The sequence below is a fragment of the Ruditapes philippinarum genome, unplaced genomic scaffold, assembly GCF_026571515.1.
Source record: "Ruditapes philippinarum isolate M1 unplaced genomic scaffold, ASM2657151v2 ctg603_1_1_1_1, whole genome shotgun sequence".
NCBI classification, from domain to species: domain Eukaryota; kingdom Metazoa; phylum Mollusca; class Bivalvia; order Venerida; family Veneridae; genus Ruditapes; species Ruditapes philippinarum.
The window spans coordinates 262,204-269,983 of record NW_026866219.1 but is presented as its reverse complement, the minus strand read 5'-3'; positions in this window follow the sequence as shown (position 1 = coordinate 269,983).

Genomic DNA, 7,780 nt, shown 5'->3' with positions numbered 1-7,780 from the left:
GTCCGTCCGTCAGTCAGTCCGTTGTCTGTCAGCATTAAACTTGTCCGCCCTTCACAGATCAGACTACTGGTAGGATTTTAACCAAACTTTACAGGAGTGATCAGTACCATCCCTAGTTGTGCACATCACCGGCACGTTCCGTTTCGCTGCACAAAATTGCCACCAGAGCTAAAAATAGAAAAATCCTGTCTGCCCTTCAGAGGTGAAACTACTGGCGGGATTTCAACCAAACTTTACAGGAGTAATCAGTACCATCCCTACATGGTTATGCTGTTGTGACAAAAACCCTTCAAGCTTTTATGGTTGTCTAATAAATTACATCAACGAATTTCCAGTTGAAAGACAAAAATCTGTTATGTATAAACTTACTATCAAAGATAATTTGTGACGTTTAAAATTCTTGAATTCTCGGTTTCATTTTAACAAACTCAGAATTCCTACATCAAGAATTTACGATTTCAACATACAGAGTTCACGATTTCAACTTTATAAATTCAAAATTTTAACTTCAAGACTTCATGATGTAAATTTCATGAATTTACGATTTTATAAGCAGCATTTCTCTTGATTAATATTTATTTTCATGAAAAAAAATGAAATTGTTTATGGTTAAATGTTGTGAAGTGAACAAAATTGATATATTTTGCAAACAGATTTTCAAAAACACATTATAAATTACCAAAAAGAGATTAAAATATGCAAAAATAGACTCACTAACGGTGGCGCAAAGGTGACATGTATGTGTTTTTATTTATCTCGTGCGCACGAGGTACTAAGTCGTGGCCACAAGATAGCTAAGTCGTGGCCACGAGATAGCTAAGTCGTGGCCACGAGATAGCTAAGTCTTGGCCACGAGATAATTAAGAAGTGGCAGCGAGATAATTAAGGAGTAGGCACGAGATCTAGTGCGCACGAGACAATAACCAATCAGAATACACTATATATACATGTATTATGCAATTTTTAAACTGAACATCTTACTTTTATATGCAACATTAATCTTTGAAAACACTGAAGATATTCACTTTGAGCTTGTCTTTAGAATCATTTTAGAAAGTCACCTTCCAAGGCCCATCATACATTAATTTTGACTATAGCCCTTTGTTGGGACAATGTTGTGATCGAATTGGTCAATTTGTACGTACTACGGCCTGTTAACCTTGTTTATATGATAACATGAGAAGGAATAAGTACTGGTTTATTTTATTTGGAAGGGACATTACCAATGGACAGTAGCTAGATAGCCTCAAAGGTAAAATCCTTGTGTGATGAATAATTTAAAAGGAATTAGCCATGGTTTATATAAACCAGAAAGATCATTGCACATTATCAGTAGATGACATCTTATAATTTCGAGGTCATTGGGAAAAAAATCAGGGTCACAGTGACGGTAAATATAAAATTATTGATCAATAAATAAGTTGTATAAATGGCACTTTTACAGGCCGGTGAAGTAGGGGCATCCTACTATAGCACATGTCTAGTTAATTAGGGAAACTCATATAAATGGTTTTATCTGATTGGTAATTTTTATCGTGGCCACGACTGAGTAACTCGTGGCCACGACATAGTTTCTCGTGGCCAGGACTCAATTATCTCGTGGCAACGACTTTGTAACTTGCGGCCACGACATAGTATCTCGTGGCCACGACTTAATTATCTCTTGGCCACGACTTAGTAATTCGTGGTCACGACATAGTATCTCGTGCCCACGACTTCATTATCTAGTGGCCACGACTTAGAAACTCGTGGCCACGATATAGTATCTCCTGGGCACGAGATAAATATAAACACACACACATGTCACCTTTGTGCCACCGTATGAACTGCATATTAGTAACGAAGTAGAAATATGGTATTAAATACTGCTAAATTAACGTCCGTGTGGCAGCTGTAAAAGGTTGCTCCGCACTAAACTTAAGTGTTGTTATATTATTGTGGATCGTCGGGATCATTGATTCCAGCTTTATTTAGTGTTGAAAATTGAGTATCGTTCTTGAAAGCCGGTGCTAAGGCACTCGAGGGATGTTGCACTTTATCATAATCCTTTGTAAATACAGAATCATTGAAAGCAAGCATGCAATTTTATGAAATTTTGTTTGATTAATGATTCCGAGGGATCAATTTGTCTCCAAATCACAACAGCAGGTGGCAAGTGTCGTGTGGCTGCTGTTAAAAGTTGCCCCATACCTCTCTACCGAGGGATCACTTTTTCTCCAGATTTTTGTCTGGAGGCATGCAGTTTTAATGCAAAGTGTCAACCTGCTTTTCAACATAAATATTTCACTTTGTTTGATATGTACTTAACATTGATCTTACTTTGTCATATATATTGCTTTATCATTAAATACCGTGATGCTTCGTGGGGGTCACCACAACACTAAGCAGAAATGTCTCAAAATAGTTTTGCACTGGGACAAAGAGCTCGCCCACTGACAAAACTATAAATTCTGTCACATGCTTTTTAACTACATGTAGGGACATAAATATTCTGAAGTTGGTTTATTGAATCTGCCTTTCCTTGTTGATCTTGTTTATCAGATTTCACGTCACTGAAAAAAAATGATTTCATCTTATGATCCGCCATAATCCTTATAAAAAGGGCACTTAAATTTACAGTCAAGAAATCTGTATGTAGTAAAGTCAACAAAGTGGGTCTGAAAATTTATGGTTTGTTATAAATTGTGAATGCTAAAATGAATATCTTAAAGAGGGTAGGTAAATCGTTCGTTAGATCTTTTCCACAACTCCCTACAAAATTTATAATATCATCGAAACATCTAAAAATAACAAAATTGTTGCCGAAAGGAAAATACACAGTTCAGCATGAAAACACATGTTTGTTTGTTTTGTTTGATTGGGGTTTACGTCACCCCGACACAGTATAGGTCATTTGGCGACGGTCCCAGCTTTACTGGTTGAGGAAGACCTCATGTACTATTCCGTGCATCATTTCAAGCACAAACGGGCACCTGAGTAGAACCACCGACGTTCCATAAGCTAGCTGGACAGCTTCCTCACATGAAAGAATCCAAAGTCCCTGTCGGGATTCAAACCCACAGCGATGACGGGCGTAAACACATGTAAACAAGTCCAATAAAAACTTAATTTGATAATCCTTCTTCTTAAAGAGGTGATGTACTCGTCTCTATTGGGGTCTTATAGAAGGCTTTACCACATTTTAAATAAATGTTTGAATACAAAGAAAAGTGGTGGCTTTATCTGACCGCTTCTGTGTCGGCTTCATGGGTCTGTGATTTAAAGTGTCTTGTCATGATGATATTGCTATAAAAAGAACCTTTTTATACAGTTATTATCGGAATACTTTAACCATTTGTTACGACTTAATTTAAATACAAAATCGGTTATGCTTTGAAAGAGAAGCTTTAATGATACAGTAATAATTTACAACAAGCAGTTCGATATACACTCTTGGCAATTGACAATCTAGACAAACATCATCGTACCGTTTGACGCATTAGATGTAACAGGTAGGTGACTGTTTAGTTACATATTTTCAAAACAGTCATTCTAAATGTTTATGCATAAAATTGTTCTTTTCTTCAAAAGACGCCTTAATTCATTGCATTTCTTTTATCATTATTATTATTATTATTATTATTATTATTACTATTATCAAGAAAGGCATTTGGTTGTTCAGCTAAAGGTTTTTTTCGTTAATATAATATTGCAAGTATAATATTTCAAAGAAATGAAGATGTAGTTTTGTGCTGTACTTTCGATATTGACTTATATTTTTGAAGCTTAATACTTTTTTTATACACGTTTTTGTTAGGAATCTATTGATTAATTGTGATTGGCAAACTAAATCATTGTCTCTATGACCATAGGTTTTTACTATACAATAATTATCACATTATCACAAAGAAAGAGGGTTTCTAAATTAAGTAAGAAAATTAAATTTTAAGCATTTTGATACATTTGAAAAACATATGTGCAATAACTTGGCTAAACAATCAACAATCAACAATCGACATTCAATGTCGAGCTAGACAATCAACATTCAGCTCGACAGTCGACCTGTAATAATAATCAAAGTATTCTTAAAATGAATGTTAAGCTAGACAATCAACAATCAGCTAGACATTCGAAAATTTCTTATGTCGAGCTAGACAATCGACATTCAGCTCAACATTCGATCTATAATAATCAATAAATTTTTCTCAAAGTGAATGTTGAGTTAGACAATCAACAATCAGCTAAACATTCGAAAAATTCTTATGTCGAGCTAGGCAATCAACATTCAGATCAACATTCGATCTATAATAATAATCAAAGAATTCTCAAAGTTAAGGTTTAGCTAGACAATCCACAATCAGCTAGAAATTCGATAAATTCTGAATTCTAAATAGAGCTGAATGTCGATTGTCTAGCTCGACATAAGAAATTTTCGAATGTCTAGCAGATTGTTGATTGTCTAGCTAAACATTCATTTTAAGAATACTTTGATAATTATTACAGGTCGAATGTTGAGCTGAATGTCGATTGTCTAGCTCGACATCAGAAAGTTTCGAATGTCTAGCAGATTGTTGATTGTCTAGCTAAACATTCATTTTAAGAATACTTTGATAATTATTACAGGTCGAATGTTGAGCTGAATGTCGATTGTCTAGCTCGACATCAGAAAGTTTCGAATGTCTAGCTGATTGTTGATTGTCTAGATCAACATTCACTTTGAGAATTCTTTGATAATTATTATAGAATCGAATGTTGAGCTGAATGTCGATTGTCTAGCTCGACATCAGGAAGTTTCGAATGTCTAGCTGATTGTTGATTGTCTAGCTAAACATTCATTTTAAGAATACTTTGATAATTATATTAGGTCGAATGTTGAGCTGAATGTTGATTGTCTAGCTCGACATAAGAATTTTCGAATTCTAGCTGATTGTTGATTTCTAGCTTAACATTCACTTTTCAGAATACTTGATTATTATATTAGATCGAATGTTGAGCTGAATGTCGATTGTCTAGCTCGACATAAGAAATTTTCGAATGTATAGCTGATTGTTGATTGTCTAGCTAAACATTCATTTTAAGAATACTTTGATAATTATTACAGGTCGAATGTTGAGCTGAATGTCGATTGTCTAGCTCGACATAAGAAAGTTTCGAATGTCTAGCTGATTGTTGATTGTCTAGCTCAACATTCAGTTTTGAGAATTCTTTGATTATTATTATAGATCGAATGTTGAGCTAAATGTTGATTGTCTAGCTCGACATAAGAAATTTTCAAATGTCTAGCTGATTGTTGATTGTCTAGCTCAACATTCACTTTGAGAAAAATTTTTGTTGATTATCATAGATCGAATGTTGAGCTGAATGTCGATTGTTTACTTCGACATAAGAAAGTTTCGAATGTCTAGGTGATTGTTGATTGTCTAGCTCAACATTCTCTTTGAAAATTCTTTGTTGATTATTATAGATCGAATGTTGAGCTGAATGTTGATTGTTTAGCTCGACATAAGAAATTTTCGAATGTCTAGCTGATTTTTGATTGTCTAGCTCAACATTCACTTTGAGAATACTTTGATTATTATATTAGATCGAATGTTGAGCTGAATGTTGATTGTCTTGCTCGACATAAGAAGTTTTCGAATGTCTAGCTGATTGTTGATTGTCTAGCTCAACATTCACTTTGAGAAACATTTGTTGATTATTATAGATCGAATGTTGAGCTTAATGTCGATTGTCTAGCTCGACATCAGAAAGTTTCGAATTTCTAGCTGATTGTTGATTGTCTAGATCAACATTCACTTTGAGAATTCTTTGATAAACATTATAGATCGAATGTTGAGCTGCTGAATGTTGATTGTCTAGCCTGACATAAGAATTTTTCGAATGCATAGCTGACTCTTGATTGTCTAGCTAAACATTCATTTAAAGAATACTTTGATAATTATTACCGGTCGAATGTTGAGCTGAATGTCGATTTTCTAGCTCGACATCAGAAAGTTTCGAATGTCTAGCTGATTGTTGATTGTCTAGCTAAACATTCATTTTAAGAATACTTTGATTATTATATTAGATCGAATGTTGAGATGAATGTTGATTGTCTAGCTCGACATAAGAAGTTTTCGAATTTCTAGCTGTTGTTGATTGTCTAGCTCAACATTCACTTTGAGAAACAATTGTTGATTATTATAGATCGAATGTTGAGCTGAATGTCGGTTGTCTAGCTCGACATAAGAAATTTTCGAATGTATAGCTGATTGTTGATTGTCTAGCTAAACATTCATTTTAAGAATACTTTGATAATGATTACAGGTCGAATGTTGAGCTGAATGTCGATTGTCTAGCTTGACATAAGAAATTATCGAATGTCTATCTGTTTGTTAATTGTCTAGCTCAACATTGTCTTTGAGAATTCTTGGATTATTATTATAGATCGAATGTTGAGCTGAATGTTGATTGTCTAGCTCCACATCAGAATTTTTCGAATGTCTAGCTGATTGTTGATTGTCTAGCTCAACATTCACTTTGAGAAAAATTTGTTGATTATTATAGATCGAATGTTGAGCTGAATGTTGATTGTCTAGCTCGACATAAGAAGTTTTCGAATGTCTAGCTGATTGTTGATTGTCTAGCTCAACATTCACTTTGAGAAAAATTTGTTGATTATTATAGATCGAACGTTGAGCTGAATGTCGATTGTCTAGCTCGACATAAGGAATTATCTTATGTCAAGTTGATTGTTGATGGTCTAGCTCAACATTCACTTTGAGAATTCTTTGATTATTATTATAGATCGAATGTTGAGCTGAATGTTGATTGTCTAGCTCGACATAAGAAGTTTTCGAATGTCTAGCTGATTGTTGATTGTCTAGCTAAATATTCATTTTAAGAAAATTTTGATAATTATTACAGGTCGAATGTTGAGCTGAATGTTGATTGTCTAGCTCGACATAAGACATTTTCGAATGTCTAGCAGATTGTTGATTGTCTAGCTCAACATTCACTTTGAGAAACAATTGTTGATTATTACAGATCGAATGTTGAGCTGAATGTCGGTTGTCTAGCTCGACATAATAAATTTTCGAATGTCTAGCAGATTGTTGATTGTCTAGCTAAACATTCATTTTAAGAATACTTTGATAATTATTACAGGTCGAATGTTGAACTGAATGTCGATTGTCTAGTTAGACATAAGAAATTTTCGAATGTCTAGCTGATTGTTGATTGTCTAGCTCAACATTCACTTTGAGAATTCTTGGATTATTATTATAGATCGGATGTTGAGCAGAATGTCGATTGTCTAGCTCGACATAAGGAATTTTCGAATGTATAGCTGATTGTTGATTGTCTAGCTAACCATTCATTTTAATAATACTTTGATAATTATTACAGGTCGAATGTTGAGCTGAATGTTGATTGTCTAGCTCGACATAAGACATTTTCGAATGTCTAGCTGATTGTTGATTTCTAGCTAAACATTCATTTTTAGAATACTTTGATTATTATATTAGATCGAATGTTGAGCTGAATGTCGATTGTCTAGCTCGACATAAGAAATTTTCGAATGTATAGCTGATTGTTGATTGTCTAGCTAAACATTCATTTTAAGAATACTTTGATAATTATTACAGGTCGAATGTTGAGCTGAATGTCGATTGTCTAGCTCGACATAAGAAAGTTTCGAATGTCTAGCTGATTGTTGATTGTCTAGCTCAACATTCAGTTTGAGAATTCTTTGATTATTATTATAGATCGAATGTTGAGCTAAATGTTGATTGTCTAGCTCGACATAAGAAATTTTCAATTG